The 18,845-nt window shown below is 35.5% G+C and overlaps 1 protein-coding gene across 6 annotated transcripts in view; it reads left to right on the forward strand.

Moving 5' to 3' along the window:
• Window positions 1-18,845, forward strand: part of FBXO4 (F-box protein 4) — a 416,918-nt gene that overhangs the window by 240,551 nt on the left and 157,522 nt on the right. The window contains exon 9 of one of the 6 annotated variants that reach the window (XR_014831230.1): window positions 12,523-12,590. The exons of 4 other annotated variants lie outside the window; for them this stretch is intronic. The gene's annotated coding sequence lies outside the window, so the exon portion shown is untranslated. Of the gene's footprint in view, window positions 1-12,522; window positions 12,676-18,845 lie in introns of those variants that run through there. One more of the 6 variants, XR_014831237.1, reaches the window with a different exon arrangement.

Consider the following 18,845-nt stretch of genomic DNA (forward strand, 5'->3'; position numbering starts at 1 on the left):
AATTTCCTTAAGTATTTTTAATGCCACATCTTTTGTATTTTAAATAGATACTCAAAACATTAAAAAAATTTTTTTTTCAAAATATAGCACCAGTGTTTTTTATCCACTTTTAACTATGGACTGATCATTTGGGTAGAGTATCAGGAAGTTTCTGATGGTCTTTACCAATTTACCACCTACAGGGTACTTACTGGATGGCTAGAGAAGAGATTTGGCAGCATGAAAATTTAGGAGAATTCTATATTGCCGAAGTTGGAGAGATGGCTTTCATCCTTGACTTTGCCTGTAATTATAATGACCAAGTCAAATCTTCTCTGGATCTCTGTTTTCTTTTCTGTTAAGTAAGGGGTTTGACTTCATGCTTCCTAGGATCCATCCAAAATTTAAAATTGCTTTATTCCTTCCCTTCATGATGATTTGGAAATATTCTCAATCAAGATTCAGGAATGAGTCTATCAGGAAAACATTGTTCCAAAATTGCTCTGTTTTAGTTTTTATATATTTAAATTCTTGCCACACTTTGCCTAATATTCATAATACATTAAACAAACTAGAAATCGATGTGCACCATCAGTGGGATGAATAAAACTGTGAGATATTCATTCCAAAGGATGCTAAATGTAGCTACACACAACAACATGGATGAATCTCTCAATAAAAGAATAAGACAGGGACTTGCCATTGTGGCTCAGTGGAAGCAAATCTGACTAGTATGCATGCTGGTTTTATCTCTGGCTTTGCTCAGTGGTTTAAGGACCCTGTGTTGCCTGAGCTGGGGCGTTGGCCTCAGATGTGGCTCAGATACTGCATTGCTGTGGCTGCGGTATAGGCCAGCGCTTATGGCTCTGATTTGACCTCTAGCTTGGGAACCTCCATATTCCATGGATGTGGCCCTAAAAAGACAAAAAAAAAAAAACCCCGAAAAACAAATAAACAAAAAACAAGACACACACAGAATACTTACAGCTTTGTTCTTTTGCAGAAATTTAATTTTTTTTCCTGGTTCAGTAGTTTTATTTTTTTATCATGATTTTTATTTTTTCTATTATAGCTGATTTACAATGTACTGTCAATTTTCCACTGCACAGCAAGGTGACCTAGTCACACATACATGTATACATTCATTTTTCTCACATTATCATGCTCCATCATAAGTGACTAGATGTAGTTCCCAGTGCCACACAGCAGGATCCCATTGCTTATCCATTCCAAAGGCAACAGTTTGCATCCATTAACCCCAAATTCCTAGTCCTTCACTCTCCCTCTTGGCAACCACAAGCCTGTTCTGCATGTCCATGATTTTCTTTTCTGTGGAAAGGTTCATTTGTGCCATATATTAGATTCCAGATATAAGTGAAATCATGTGGTATCTGTCTTTGTCTTTCTGACTTACTTCACTTACTGTGAGAGTTTCTAGTTCCATCCATGTTGCTGCAGATGGCATTATTTTGTTCTTTTTTATGGCTGAGTAGTCTTCCATTGTGTATATATACTACATCTTCTTAATCCAATGATATGTCAATGGACATTTAGGTTGTTTCCATGGCTTGGCTATTGCGCATAGTGCTGCAATGAACATGAGGGTGCATGTGTCTTTTTCAAGGAAAGCTTTGCATGGATATATGCCCAAGAGTGGGATTGTTGTGTCGTATGGTAGTTCTATATATAGTTTTCTAAGGTATCTCCATACTGTTTTCCGTAGTGGTTGTACCAGTTCACATTCCCACGAAGAGTGCAGGAGGGTTCCCTTTTCTCCACACACCTTCCAGCATTTGTTATTTGTGGACTTGTTAATGATGGCCATTCTGAATAGGGTGAGGTGCTACCTCATAGTAGTTTTGGTTTGCATTTGTCTAATAACCAGTGATATTTAGCATTTTTTCATGAGCTTATTTCCCAACCGTATATCTTCTTTGGAGAAATGTCTATTCAGGTCTTTTGCCCATTTCTCTTTGTTTTTATTTTATTTTATTTTATTTTCAGTCTTTTTAAAAATTTCCCCCATACATTTTTTTTCCTACTGTACAGCATGGTGACCCAGTTACACTTAAATGTATACATTCTTTTTTCTCACATTTTCATGCTCCATCATAAGTGACTAGACATAGTTCCCAGTGCTACACAGCAGGATCCCATTGCTAATCCATTCCGAAGGCAATAGTCTGCATCTATCAACCCCAAGCTCCCAATCCATCCCACTCCCTCCCCCTTGGCAACCACAAGTCTGTTCTCCAAGTCCATGATTTTCTTTTTTGTGGAAAGGTTCATTTGTGCCATATATTAGATTCCAGGTATAAGTGATATCATATGGTATATTTCTTTCTCTTTCTGACTTACTTCACTCAGTATGAGAGTTTCTAGTTCCATCCATGTTGCTCTTTTGCCCATTTCTCAATTGGGTTGTTGGCTTTTTTGCTGTTGGGTTGTGTAAGTTGTTTGTATATTTTAGAGATTAAGCCCTTGTCTGTTTCATCATTTGACACTATTTTCTCCCACTCTGTAAGTTGTCTTTTTTTTTTTTTTTTATGGTTTCCTTTGCTGTGCAAAAGCTTGTCAGTTTGATTAGGTCCCATTGGTTTATTTTTGCTTTTATTTCTGTTGCTTTGGGAGACTGACCTGAGAAAACATTTGTAAGGTTGATATCAGAGAATGTTTTGCCTATGTTCTCTTCCAGGAGTTTGATGGTGTCTTGTCTTATATTTAAGTCTTTAAGCCATTTTGAGTTTATTTTCATGAATGGTGTGAGGGAGTGTTCTAGTTTCATTGATTTGCATGCAGCTGTCCAGTTTTCCCAGCATCATTTGCTGAAAAGACAGTCTTCTTCCCATTTTATATTCTTGGCTCCTTTGTCAGATTAATTGATCATAGGTGTCTGGGTTTATTTCTGGGTTTTCCATTCTGTTCCATTGGTCTGTCTGTCTGTTTTTGGTACCGGTATCACACTGTCTTGATGACTGTGGCTCTGTAACATTGCCTGAAGTCTGGGAGAATTATGCCTCCCGCTTGGTTTTTGTTCCTTAGGATTGCTTTTGCAATTCTGGGTCTTTTGTGGTTTCATATAAATTTTTGGATTGTTTGTTCTAGTTCTGTGAAAAATGTCATTGGTAATTTGATAGGGATTGCACTGAATCTATAGATCGCTTTGGGTAGTATGGCCATATTTACAGTATTAATTTTTCCAATGCAGGAGCATGGGATATCTTTCCATTTCTTCGTATCTTTAATTTCCTTGATTAATGTTTTATAGTTCTCATCATATAAGTCTTTCACCTCCTTGATCAGGTGAATTCCCAGGTATTTGATTTTTTTTTTCAGAAATGTTAAAACCAGGAAAAATTAAATTGTATTGTTTAGGGATGCATATGTAGGTTATGAAAGTTTTTTTTAAAGGCAAGGAAGCTACTACTATTCACAAAGGTGATGTAAGTGTAGGAAATCATCTTCCATTAAGACTTTTGATTTAGTCTGCATGGTATATGTTGCTAATGGCTACTCCTACAAGATAATGTTTATTTTGCTGGGAACATTGCGCTGCCTCACCTAAAAGTACACCAAATTAACTTGGTACCTGAGTAAATTAAACAATAAGAAAGAACCCAATAATCAGTGTTAACACAGCTATGTTTATTAGACTCTGTCCTTATAGGGGACAGACACTAACTTTGAAGTCTGTATTTTCCCAATTTCAATGATGATTTCATTTGGACGATTTGAGAATGTAAGTTCTATTTGACGAGGTAGGGATAACTCAAAGCAAATTTTTCTTAATGATTTTTATTTTTTTCCATTATAGTTGGTTTCCAGCGTTCTGCCAATTTTCTACTAAACAGCAAGGTGACCCAATCACACCTCCACATGAACATTCTTTTTTCTCACATTATCATGTTCCATCATAAGTGACTAGATATAGTTCCCAGTGCTGTACAGCAGGATCTCATTGCTTATTCATTCCAAAGGCACTAGTTCCAAAGCAAATGTATCTTATCAAGATTTTCAGTATTGACTGACAAAACATACTGTAGTAAAGATATATTTAACATCACTAATCTCATATTACATAATGTGGAAAAGAACTTTATAATTTGATCTCTCTTTTCATCCCTCCTTTCTCTTTAAAGTGTAAAGGTAAGTATTAGAAAGTGCAAATAAAGAAAGGCAGCTAAGAAACTACCTACAAGATGCTTATATATAGGCCCTAATTTGTAACTTTGACAAAACAATGGCAAAATTTTCACCTTTTCTCGTGTCTTTATGATTTTAATAAAGCCATTAAATGATGGCACAGTTTCCCTACTTTGATATTTTACTTATGCAGGTGGGTTTATACTCCTATGCCCACTTGTTAAAAATTAATATTCTAAATTCCATTCAATAAGGAACCTGAAGTCTTCTAAGACTATATGGCTAGATAATTTGCACCAAGGTGCTAATGGATAAATAATTATATGTAATGCCATTTTCCCCAGATCACATTTCTATTTTGATAAATACCTTCAATACCGAAACCAAAGGATACAGTAATTTTGGAAATTTTGGCCTCAGAGGCTGATTGGAATGAGATACACTTTTATCAGAGTTTGAGAAGATATTCTTTGCTCTAATATCCAAAATTCTCAGTGGATTTTTAACATAATTTTAATGTATTTATTCCATATATCCAAAGCACTTTCTACGCAAAGCTTTCCTCAGTGTTGACACTACCTAGATTTTCATTTATGCAATATGTCCAGATACTTACAACGCAGCATGACAATGGGAGAAAAAATTCTGTATAAATGTATGTGTAACTGGGTCCCCATGCTGTACAGTGGGAAAAAAAGTGTGTTGGGGAAATAACAATAAAAATAAATTAAAAAAACAAAAACAAAGATAAGCTGTGCTCTCTATCATCAAGGATTTCACTGTGCTGTGGAATTCACACATAATTGCAATGAAATATAAGCACAATTATTCAAATAAAGTGAAATACTAAAGAGCATTAAAATGGAAACACTAACAACCTGAGAGAGTAGGGAAATGAGGGGATCTGTGAAGGGCCTCGCTATGCCTACCTAGCACCTAATAGACCCTCAGGCTACCATTCATCTCACTTTCTCCCTGTCATTAATTTTCTAAGAGGTCTTAAGCTAGCAACACTGTAACTTTAGGCTTTAAGGGACATACATATAAAATAAGAGAATTGGAAAAGCCTTTTCTGAGGTCTTTATCAATTCTAGTATATAATGTAATAAGGTTTAAGAGGAAGGATTATATAAACAGTAATAACCTTTATTTTGCTGAATCTTAACCTACCTGTTATTTATATATTTATAAAGTCTCTAACATGTATTCTAAGTATCTTTAAAATGTCTAATAGACACGTTTCATTGCCTACCATGTGGCAGGTAACCTCTTCTTCCTTTCTATTATAGTCTTCTTATTTTAGTCAGGGTAGGGGAAGTTATGCTACAGTCCCAAACCAACCCTGAGATTTCAATGATTTTGCACATAAAATTCATTCTTATTCAAAAATTATGCCAAATTCACTGAGGATATGACAGTCCTCTTTGGAAGCTCCCCTCTAAGTTGTGACTTAGAAATCCAATTTAACAGAGGTTCTACCATCTTATCATGTTTCCAACTCAACAAGTGGAATGAAGGGTCATTATCACAAGGAAAGAAATACTGGAAGATCCTGCATTGGCTCTTGAATGCTTTGGCTCAAAAGTAAACAGGCCACTTCTACTTACAGAGTATTGATCAGAAGTGGTTATGTAGTCTCACTTAATTGCAATGAAACCAGATAACGTGGAGAGCACATGACCATTTGGCAAAAATTTATTCTCTTTTCCTCATTCTCCGTAATAGTTTCCATGGCCATTGCTGCTTAGAAGTGTCAGAGTGGTGCTATCTATTCTGGAGACTCACATCACCAGAACCAGACAGTGTGCTGTTCTGCAGTGTGGAGCACCCTCCTCTCAGTTTGTGCTACACATTTTTCCTGGACACCAAAGCAATGCTACTTGTGGACCAAGGTCACAAAGCTTTTAATGGGGATGTTTTTCAGTTTCTGCTTGTAAGCCCTCGCAGATGTCATTACCTGTTTGGTTATCCAGAAGATAGAAATCATATTCTCCATTCTAGGTCATGCACTCCTTCAAACTCTAACTTTTCTTTTGGTCATTCTCCTCCTTTTGGAATCCCACATTCAGGCCCTCTGGCACAAGGCTTGTGTTCCCTCTAAAGTTCTGTCAATAAAAATATTTCCCTCTAAAGTTCTGTCAATAAAAATATATCAAGGTTTTATTAAAAGCTTAAGCTGGAAAATACACCACAGCCTTTATTTAGTCATGTTAGAATTTAATTTAGACTAATTTAAGGAGGCACGAGCGTGGAGAACAGTGTTCTCACTATTTGTAGGCATGTTATATTTGAGGAGATCAATGTAAATAATTGCATGATCAATTTATGCCTGGGAGGGGCATTACATCTTAGCATTTCCCCCCCTCATACCAGAACTCCTCACAAGGCATTAGAAGACAATCCCTTCCTTGTGCATAGGGGGGAAACAGTGAGGGCTACATGCTAAATTATTCTACCTTGGATAATTTTCTTCCCATTATTTCGCTACCACATTTCAGTGTTCTTTGCAAAATTCATCAATATTCCAACCATAACTCTTAAAAGACTGCTAGCAAGAATTAAATAACCATAATTTATGAAGAATTGGACACATTTTTTTTTTTCCTATGAAGCCTAAAATCCATTGGACTCTACTTACTTCGTGTCAGGCTAAATTAACTAATATAGCAGCTGTCAGAAATGTATTTATCATAAAGCTGCCCCTGGAAAGTTCCTGTCCTGTAGATCAGAGGACAGGTTCTGGCCTCCTGTTTAAGACACTTTCCTTATGGGAAGGCCACCCAAGATGGGACCGTCTGTCACTAGGCCTGAAAGAGGTGGAGCTGGGATGAGCCAGTTACTCAAACTGCCAATTTAAACAATGACATGATTTTATATGCCCAAAATTTATTTGTACACAATTAGGAAGAGAACAGAAAAGGAAAATATAATAAGGATAGTTTATACTGTGTTTGAATCCATGCCTGTCCATGTTTGTTTATGTATTTTATCCCTCCATTAACTTTTAGAACATTAGCTCTTTGAGAAGAGAACAGAACTTTTTAATATTAGGTATAAAATCTATTCTGATGTGACTACTTAATGTATGACTAGGCCAAAATTGTCACTCTAGTTTAGAAATGAAAAGCAGTCTCTCTGTGTGAATAACACAGTCCTATTTAACTAAAGAAGAGAAAATTATTTCCTTCAAATAATTATTGGTTTTAACTATGGGTGCATGTGTGTTTATGTGTGTGTATGACAACTAAATTTTGTTAGCACAGATCAATTGAGCTCTCTCCTCATAAGTACTGATGTTATTTATAAATGAAGTAGGTAATAAAACTAAACAGAATATAATTATTAAATTTTAGTATTTTCAATGGTAGTAGAAACAGCTTTAATTTGGAGAAATTATTTAAACATTTAAAGATACATATACACATAAATGAAAATAGGAATTTGGTCCCATATGAAGCTTGAAAAGAGGAGAGGAGCTAAAGAAAAAATTTGGCAAAATTTTGGTATTGACAAGGATAATCTTAAGAGCTTGTGAATTAGTTAATTAAACTATAAACTCAGAGAAATTATCAATCAGTGAATATTTAAATATTTTCATCACTCTGTCTAAATGTCCCTTTGATTTTTATTCTCTTCTTTTATTCCTTTGCTGCTTCTTTAAACTTAAGTTTATTTCTAGGAGAAATAATTTACAAATCTACCTTTAATTAGATGCACTGATGAAGAGATTAACCAATTCTTAAAAATTATAATCCTGAAGAGCACAGTTTTGGCAGTGTAAGAGGCAGCCAGTGTTTGAAGACGATATTGCCCATAGACCCTGGACCTTGAATTTTATTTTATTTTTAAACATTTAAAAAATTATTTATTTATTTATTTATTTATTTATTTATTTTTATTTCAAGGGTCACGCCTGTGGCATTTGTAAGTTCCCAGGCTGGGGTTTGCATCAGAGCTGCAGCTGCCAGCCTATGCCAACAGCCACAGCAATGCCAGATTAGAGCCTCCTCTGTGACCTACACCATGGCTCATGGCAACGCCAGATCCTTAACCCATTCAGCAGGACCAGGGGTCAACCCAAAACCTCATGGATACTAGTCAGATTCATTTCTACTGAGCCACAATGGGAACGCCAACCTTGAATTTTAGGAGACTGTGCTAGTTTTCTTCCAGCTAGTGACCTCTCCATGGGCTAAGGGTCTGCACACATGCAAGGGAATACACATATCTGTGTCTCCATTAATCTAGACCACTATTCACTGAGTGCCTGGGGGCCTGGAATTCTCTGTCCTGAGTCAAAAGACCCCTAAAGGCCTGTGTACACATCAAGTCTCCCAAGGGTAGGCTATATCCTTGATGTGTACCTGCTTCAATCAAAAGAATGGCCAGGAGTTGGCTGTTTGCTGGGTGTGCATAGAGCTTGGATATGCAGCTTCACTTGTGTGTGAAGCCTCTCACAGCACATGTGATGGTAAGACAATGGGGGAAGAACAGTAGTTAAGAGACAGAAATACAGCTGTAACCTCTTCCCATGCTTTTGAGCCAGGCACTGAACACCAAGGATTCAAAATATCAGGAATTCGAACCTAACCTTCCTTCCTTAGTCACGAAAGTAAAAAGGAAGATAGAACAATTACATTTCATTTAGCAATTTGTTGGCTTGATCTACAACTTTCAACATTTATCATTTAAAAACGTGGTGTGTGCAAATTTAATTTTATTGATATTTATAATGAGTATTGTGGCATGTCATTGTGTGATAGTTAATTGGATAACATCAAAATACAACATTTTTGAAAGATACATAATGGAAAACAAAAAAAGGGAGTGATATTAGTTGTTTAGTGATATATGAGGGCACAAAAAACAATAATCAGTTAATTTTTGTTTTCCTAACATCTGATGGTTAAAATCCCCAGCAATAATGTTGCTGTTACAGTCTGCCTTGGGTGGTATAGCCATTTTGAGAATGCTAATTCTTCCAATCCAAGAATATGCTATATGTCCATCTGTGTTTTCAATTTCTTTCATCAGTGTCTCACAGTTTTTGGAGTACAGATCTTTTGCCTCCTTATGTAGGTTTATTCTTAGGTATTTTATTCTTTTTGATGTGACGGTAAATGAGATTTTAAAAAAACTTTTCTTCCTGATATTTTGTTGGTGGTGTGTGGAAATGCAATAAATTTATGTATATTAATTTTGTATCCTGCAATTTTACTAAATTCATTTATGACCTCTGGTGTTCTGGTAGTATCTTTAGAATTTTCTATGTACAGCTTTGTATCTTCTGCAAATGGTGACAGTTTTACTTCTTTTTTTCCAATTTAGATTCTTTCATTTCTTTCTTTCCTCTGATTGCTGTGGCTAGGACTTCCAAAACTATATTGAATAAGAGCAGCAAGAGTGGGCATCTTTGTTTTGTTCCTGATCTTACAGGAAATGTTTTCAGCTTTTCACCATTGAGTATAACATTAGCTGTGGGTTTATCATGTATGGCCTTTATTACATTGAGGTATGTTCAGTCTATGCTCATTTTCTGAATTTTTTTTTATCATAAATAGATACTGAATTTTGTCAAAAGCTCTTTCTGCATCAATTGAGATAATCACATGGTTTTTATTCTTCAATTTATTAATATGGTATATAACATTGATTGATTTGAGGATATTGAAAAATCCCTGGGATAAATCCCACACAATCATGGTGTATGATCATTTTAATGAATTTTTGGATTCAGTTTGCTATATTTTGTTAAGGATTTTTGCACCTCTGTTCTTCAGTGATATTGGTCTATAGTTTTCCTTTTTTGTGGTATCTTTTTTTTTGGTTTTGGTGTCAGGGTAATGGTGGCCTCATAGAGTGTATTTGGAAGTGTTCCTTTCTGTACAATTTTTTGGAGCAGTTTCAGAAAGTGTTTCCTGAGGTAAGCTTTTATCACTATAAACTTCCTTCTTACAACTGCTTTTGCTGTGTCCCATAGATTTTGGATTGTCCTGGGTTCATTGTCATTTGTCTCTAGGTATTATCGGATTTCCTCTTTGATTTTTTCATTGATCCATTGATTATTTAATAACATATTGTTTAGCCTCTGTGTGTGTGTGTTTCAGTTTTTTCCTTGTAGTTGATTTCTAATCTCATGGTGTTATGGTTGGAAAAGATGCTTGATAAGATTTTAATTTTCTTAAATTCAAATGCATTTTAGACACCCTGCATTTGTACTCTCCTCCCCTCATGATTACTGGTTTTGGTTTTATATTTTACATACAATTGTTTTATGTACCCCTTAACTGCTTATCATGGATACAAATGATTTTCCTACCTTTGTTTTTAACCTCTACTAGCTTTGTGTATGCATGATTTCCTACCTTTATTGTATGTCTTTACCAGCAAGCCTCTCCATTTTGTAATTTTCTTTGTTCTAGTTATGGCCTTTTCTTTTCCACCTAGAGAAGTTCCCTAAGCATTTGTTATAAAGCTGGTTTTGTGGTGCTGAATTCTTTTAGCTTTTGTTTGTCTATAAAGCACTTGATTTCTCCATCAAATCCAAATGAGAGCCTTGCTGGGAAGAGTATTCTTGGTTGTAGGTTTTTCTCTTTCATCACTCTAAGTATATTATCACACTCCCTTCTAGTCTGCAGAATTTCTGCTGAAAAATCAGTTGATAACTTTATGGGAATTCCTCTGTATGTTATTCATTGATTTGTCTTGTTGTTTTCAATATTCTCTCTTTATCTTTTTTTTTGGTCTTTTTAGGGCTGTACCCACAGCATATGGAGGTTCCCAGGCTAGGGGTTGAATCAGAGCTGTAGCTGCCAGCCTACACCACAGCCACAGCAATGCCAGATCTGAGCCACATCTGTGACCTACACCACAGCTCATGGCAACGCCAGATCCTTTAACCCACTGAGTGAGGCAAGGGATCAAACTTGCATCCTCATGGATGCTAGTCAGATTCACTTCCACTGAGCCACTGCAGGAACTCCTCTCTCTTTATCTTTAATTTTTGTCACTTTGACTATCATGTATCATGGTGTATTCTTCTGTATGTTAATCCTGTGTGGGACACTGTACTTCCTGAACTTGAGTGACTATTTCCTTTCCTGGTTTAGGGATGTTTTCTGCACATATCTTTTTGAACATTTTTTTGAGGTACAAATTTTGAAAAAGTAAACAAAAATACTTTAGGGCCTATACTGAGACATGAGTGGTAAAATAAATTTAAATTGGGGAAAACCAAACTCACATCATGAATACCAGTTGGACTCATTAGCACAGAGCCACAATGGAAACTCCACTTTCTTAATTTTTATATTCTACATCTTTATATATGGCATTATTTAAAAAATATAAGACGGTTGTGGGCAAAACACTTTGGAGAAACTAGAAGATAAGAGGCCATTTGAAGGCACAAAGACTTGGAAAAATCATGAGGAGGGCCTTGGCTTCAATGATAGCTATAGGAATTAAATGTAAGGAACAGGTATAGGAATTATCACGATGGAAAAGATAAAAATTTGATTAAGGAGTTCCCGTCTTGGCGCAGTGGTTAACGAATCTGACTAGGAACCATGAGGTTGTGGGTTCGGTCCCTGCCCTTGCTCAGTGGGTTAACGATCCGGCGTTGCCATGAGCTGTGGTGTAGGTTGCAGACGCGGCTCGGATCCCACGTTGCTGTGGCTCTGGCATAGGCTGGAGGCTACAGCTCCGATTTGACCCCTAGCCTGGGAACCTCCATATGCTGCCGGAGTGGCCCAAGAAACAGCAAAAAAACAAACAAACAAAAAAAAAACCACAAAAAATATTTGATTAAATGTGCAAGAAAAAAGAGCCCAAACATAAAAAATAACCCAAAATATAAATCTTTGTGAACCATGATGAGGTTGTTACCATTGGCAGAAGTAGAGGGGTTATGTGGAGGAGCTCATTGAATGCAGTGAGGGGGGAATTGATAAATGTTTATGCCCCCACAACTCCATGGAAACTATTCAAAATTAACAGTCATTATAAGAAAGCTGGTAGTCTTTCCTATAATTCCTATTTTTCTTTTCTTTTCTTTTTTCTTTCTTTCTTTTTTTTTTTTTTTTTTTTTTTTTTTTGGTCATGCCTGCAGCATGCAGAAGTTCTGGGGCCAAGGTATCAAACAATCAAACACTAACCATAGCAATAACCAGACCCATTGCAGTGACAACGCTGGATCCTTAACCTGCTGCACCACATGGGAACTCCCTTATTTTTCTATTTGATTTGAAACACACCTAAATAATAATGTTCCATTGTCTTTTCTATTGTCTTATTTATGATTACTCAATTTTTCTCCTGATATTTACTATCTCTTTTTTTCTTTGTTTTAAAATTGTTTATTCTTTTTTTTTTTTTTTTTTTTTTTTTTTTGCTTTTTAGGGCCTCTGCTTCAGTTTGGAGAGGTTTTACTGCTATGTCTTCAAGTTTATTGGTATTTTCTTCAATGAGTTATAAGCTATTATTAAATACTTCCATTTAATCTTCTATTTCATGTATAATTTTTACAATAATTAAAAAATAATTTTGGTTTCATTTGGTTTATTTTTTACATTTCCCTTTTATATATATTCATGTTTTTCTTAAATCTTTGAGCATATTTCTAATCAATGTTTTAAAGTCCTTGCCTGGCAATGACATTATCTCAGTCATCTCTAGGCTTTTTTCTATTATATGATTTTTCTCCTTTTTTTTTTTTCTTTTTGTCTTTTTCCAGGGCCACACCCATGAAGGTTCCCAGGCTAGAGGTCGAATCAGAACTGTAGCCGCCAGCCTACGCCAGAGCCACAGTAACGCCAGATCCAAGCCATGTCTGCAACCTACACCACAGCTTATGTCAATGCTGGATCCTTAACCCACTGGGCAAGGCCAGGGATCAAACCTGCAACCTCATGGTTCCTAGTCGGATGCATTAACCACTGAACCATGATGGGAACTCCTCTCCTTCTTGTGGATCATACTTCTCTACTTCTTTTCATGTCTAATAATTTTATATTGGATGGAGTACTATATTGTGCTATATGTGCTATATTGTGGAGGAATTGGATTTTTATTATCCTCATTTAAAGAGTATTAAGGTTTTCAAGGCATACGTTGAAATTAATTGTTAAGCAATTTTATCTTTTAAAGCTAGTCTTAAGCTTTTTAAAGTTAGGTGTAATTTAGTCCTACTACTAAGGTTTACTATGTGTTTACTGTGGTCACTACTGAGTGTCACAGGTGTTCAGTAAGGCCTTCCCACTCTACCTATTCAGAAGTCAAATGTCTTCCAACCAGGTATAAATTCTGGAAATTGTTCAGTGTATAGATCCCTGGTAGTTCTTTGCCTTGTTGTATGCAGTTGCACCCTTATATGCATACCCTGATATTCATCAGATTAAAGAGAAATCCTATGAAGATTTCTAGAGTTCTTTTTTTGTGTAATTCTCTTCTCTCATTTGCTTTGACACCAATTCTAGGTGCCTCAGGCTCTCTAAACTCTAAACTTTATCTCTTTAACTCAATAAGAGTAACTCTGCTTCAGGTTCCCCTCTCTGAGCTGTAATTCAGAAAGTCCCACCAGGCAAAAACTAAAGTAAAAGATATTCTTCATTCGATTCCCTTCTTTCAGAGCTTGGACCCAGTGCTACCTTTTGACCAAAATCTAAAAACTTTAAAAAATATATGTTGTCCCATTTATTGGTATTAATAATAGGTCAAGTCTGGCACTAATTAATTTATCATGACTGGAAATGGATGACCTGAGCAATACTCTCAGTTAACTTGACCCAATTAACATATCTAGAAAAAGGAACACAACAAAGGGTGTTGCATATTCTTTTCAGGCGCATATGGAAATTTTACCCAGATATATGCCGAATCATAAAAAGGCTTGAGCCTTTTGAAACACAAAAGGACTAAAATTGTAGTAATTTATAATTAGTATAATTAGTATTTTTATTTTAATCTTATGACCTAAATTAAATATTAATAACTAAAAAATCTTTAAAAATATCTGAGTATTTATGTTATACAACACATTCATAAAGAAGAAATTACAAAATGCTTTGAACTGAATGCTAGTAAAAACATCAAAATACATGAATACTAGTAAAAACATCAAAATATATAAAGCTAAGTGTTTAGAGGAAAGTTAAATATTTATATTAAAAAGAAAGGTAAAAATAATAATCTAAACTTCTACCTTAAAAAACTAGAAAAAGAAAAGAAACCCTAGAGAAGAAAAAAGTGATAAAGCTAATAGTAGAAATTAATGAGATAGCAAATATACAAATAAAAGAGGAATATCATTGTAACCAAAAATTTTTTCGTTGAAAAGCTTAAAGAAATTGATGAGATCTAGAAATTTTGATCAAGAGGAAAAAGACATAAAATATGAATTTTACAAATAAAAGAGATTTATAGTCATTAAGAGGATAATAAAGGAATGTAACAATTACATGCAAATAAATTAAATATAGATGAAATGGATAAATTCCTTACAAAAGACAAATTGCCAAAACATACCAAAGAAATAGATAATCTGAGTAAGTCTACTTGTTTAAAAAAATTGAATTTGTAACCTAAAATACTTGAACAATGAAAACCCTATGCCATAGTTAACTTTATCAGTAATTCTGCTAGACATTTAAAGACAAAATAAAACAAATTATACGGAAACACTTTTGGAAACTGGGAAACTTCCTAATTCATTTAATGAGACTAGGACCACTTTAAAAGCAAAAACAACAACAAAAGGACATTGTAAGAAAATAAAACTATGAACCAATATCTCTGAAGAATATCAGTGTAAAAATGTAAATATCAATGTAAAAATCCTTAAAATATTTGTCAAGTTTAAGGCAGGCATAAAGGATATGACAGCATCGACAAATGGGGTTAGTCCAGGAATTGAAATTTGATTTAACATTTGGTAATTAATCAATTAACTATTTTATCAAGATAAAGGATAAAAATATGGTAATCTAAACAAATGTAGAAAAACCATTCAATACAATTCAATACCCATTTATGATTAAGTAGAAATAGAAGTAATTTTTTCAACATGATAAAATATGTCTACAGAAAAATTACACAGCTAATGTTGTACTAATTAATGAAAGACAGAATGAACATCCCTCATCCCTTTGACTCAGAAACAAGGCAAATATATTCATGTTTACTACATCTATTCAACACTGTACTAAAAATAGCCATTGTAATAAGATGATGATCATGATGATAATAATAATAATAATAAAGATCTATGATTTGGGACAAAAGAAGTAAAACTATCTTTGTTTTTTGATAATATGATCATATATGGAAAAAGCTAAAGCTCCATAATTTATGAGTGGATTTAGAAAGATTGTAGGCTGTAAGACTGATATACGAAAACAACTACCACTAAACACTTTGAAAACAAAAATCAAAAGCAATACCTCCCACAGTAGCATCAAAAAACTGACACACTTAAAGAAAAAAATGTTAATGTGCAAGTTCTGTGTACTGAAAGTTATGAAACATTGCTGAGAGAAATTAGATATAAATGTAGAGATATACGATGTTCTTGCATCAGATGACCCCATATTGTTAAACTGGAATTTATTTGCAAATTAGTCTACAGTTTCAATGCTATACTAATCAAAATTCCAGAAGCCTTTTTTTTGGTAAAAATTGACAGACTCTAAAATTTATTTATTTTATTTTATTTTTTTTTAAATTTTATTTTTTTATTTTCCCACTGTACAGCAAGGGGGTCAGGTTATCCTTACATGTATACATTACAATTACAGTTTTTCCCCCACCATTTCTTCTGTTGCAACATGAGTATCTAGACATAGTTCTCAAAGCTATTCAGCGGGATCTCCTTGTAAATCTATTCTAGGTTGTGACTGATAAGCCCAAGCTCCCGATCCCTCCCACTCCCTCCCCCTCCCATCAGGCAACCACAAGTCTCTTCTCCAAGTCCATGATTTTCTTTTCTGAGGAGATGTTCATTTGTGCTGGATATTAGATTCCAGTTATAAGTGATATCATATGGTATTTGTCTTTGTCTTTCTGGCTCATTTCACTCAGTATGAGATTCTCTAGTTCCATCCATGTTGCTGCAAATGGCATGATGTCATCCTTTTTTATGGCTGAGTAGTATTCCATCGTGTATATATACCACATCTTCCGAATCCAATCCTCTGTCGATGGACATTTGGATTGTTTCCATGTCCTGGCTATTGTGAATAGTGCTGCAATGAACATGCGGGTGCATGTGTCTCTTTTAAGTAGAGCTTTGTCCGGATAGATGCCCAGGAGTGGGATTGCAGGGTCATATGGAAGGTCTATGTATAGATTTCTAAGGTATCTCCAAACTGTTCTCCATAGTGGCTGTACCAGTTTACATTCCCACCAACAGTGCAGGAGGGTTCCCTTTTCTCCACAGCCCCTCCAGCACTTGTTATTTGTGGATTTATTAATGATGGCCATTCTGACTGGTGTGAGGTGGTATCTCATGGTAGTTTTGATTTGCATTTCTCTTATAATCAGCGATGTGGAGCATTTTTTCATGTGTTTGTTGGCCATCTGTATATCTTCTTTGGAGAAATGTCTATTCAGGTCTTTTGCCCATTTTTCCATTGATTGATTGGTTTTTTTGCTGTTGAGTTGTATAAGTTGCTTATATATTCTAGAGATTAAGCCCTTGTCAGTTGCATCATTTGAAACTATTTTCTCCCATTCTGTAAGTTGTCTTTTTGTTTTCTTTTGGGTTTCCTTTGCTGTGCAAAAGCTTTTCAGTTTGATGAGGTCCCATGGGTTTATTTTTGCTCTAATTTCTATTGCTTTGGGAGACTGACCTGAGAAAATATTCATGATGTTGATGTCCGAGAGTGTTTTGCCTATGTTTTCTTCTAGGAGTTTGATGGTGTCCTGTCGTATATTTAAGTCTTTCAGCCATTTGGAGTTTATTTTTGTGCATGGTGTGAGGGTGTGTTCTAGTTTCATTGCTTTGCATGCAGCTGTGCAGGTTTCCCAGCAATGCTTGCTGAATAGACTTTCTTTTTCCCATTTTATGTTCTTGCCTCCCTTGTCAAAGATTAATTGACCATAGGTGTCAGGGTTAATTTCCGGATTCTCTATTCTGTTCCATTGGGACAGACTCTAAAATTTATATAAAAATGCAAAATAACTAAAAGAGCCAAAAATAATTCTGGCATAAGGAATATGTGTACATACACACACACATACACATATGTACATATCTTTAATAGTAGAACCGCTTATATTTGATCAATTGATTTTTGGGCTTTCTTGGTTGAGTTGTATGCATAACCCATCTTTACTGTGTTCTCTAGACACTATAAATTTTGTTCAAGAGTTCCCATTGAGGATCAGCAGTAAAAAATGCAACTCGTATCCATGAGGATGCACGTTCCATCCCTGGCCTCACTCAGTGGGTTAAGGTTCCGAAGTTGTCATGATCTGTGGTGTAGTTTGCAGACGTGGCTTGGATCTGGCGTGGCTGTGGCTATGGTGCAGGACAGCGGCTGTAGCTCCAATTAGACCCCTAGCCTGGGAACTTCTGTATGTCTTGGGTACAACCCTAAAAAGACAAAAAAAAAAAAAAAAAAAAAGTTTTGTTGAGCTTAGTTTATAGTAGTGCCTTTAAAAGCAACAATCAGAAAAATAAATGAACACTTGCTGCAAATTTCTGATTGTTTTCTACCAACAACATTCCCTAACAATATGCTCATTGACATTCCTTCTTAGAGACACTAAATATAATAGGGAAGAAAATGCAGAGTTTGCAGAACATTTTATTTTTGTGGAAGGCAGATGATTGGAGCTGCATGTCATGCCATTTTCCCTGGACTGACACTGCTCCAAATTGCATCTAAACTATGAATGCAAAAGTGAACTTTATACATTCTGTGGGTCACTCTGTCAAACTCATGAGCCCTGTGATTTCCTTCAGTTCTTTCAATTCTTTTGGTTGGGTCTGTTTTCACTTTCCCTTTGGCAACTTTCTATCCTGAGTCATATTGACCTCTGTCTGCCCTGAAACAAGGAGGGGTCCACCTTGGCTGGGCTCCCGCTGTCTGCATGAGGGGAGGAAGAAGTGACATACTTCATAGGGACCAGTTTGCAGCCTCCCTGAAGCATATCCTCTACACAAGAGGTCACCCACCAATGTCTTGGCATTCTGTTTTCCTTAGGCCATCATTTTTATCTTACTATGAAGCAGAGGTACAAAGAAATGTTTCTTGGCAGAGCCTGAACAATCAGTGGTTTCCTGATACTTTCTTAGGCCTTTAGAGTATGTGTTCTCTAATTAAGAAGAGTTTATAGCCTGACATTTGACCAAGTGCTTTATTCTATAGATCTAATAACCAGTACGAGTGTGCCTTACAAAATATCAGTATCTGGTTACATATTTTCTTCTCTCTCTCTGGCCAAATCTTCTGTAGGATTTAGCTTGGTCACAAGCTGTTCCAACTATGCTGTCAAGCCCCTGTAGCATAAATAAACAAAGGCTTTTTTCTTCCTTTAAAAAATGTGTTTTTTTTGGGGGGGGGGAAGATGACAAATAAAGTTAGCTAAATCACTAACATTATTTTTCTTTTTATTCATCCCAAATGTTTGAAAGAAAAGGAAGTTAGTTGGTCTTGGGATCTGAATTCACAAAATCACAACCATTCTCTTCTTTCACAAATGTCTCCCAAGTTTCCTTCCTC

The sequence above is a fragment of the Sus scrofa genome, chromosome 16 (genome assembly GCF_054392235.1).
Source record: "Sus scrofa isolate SSC_HxYL_T2T_F1_AM1 chromosome 16, Sscrofa_HxYL_maternal_Yorkshire_Landrace_v2.0, whole genome shotgun sequence".
NCBI classification, from domain to species: Eukaryota; Metazoa; Chordata; class Mammalia; order Artiodactyla; family Suidae; genus Sus; species Sus scrofa.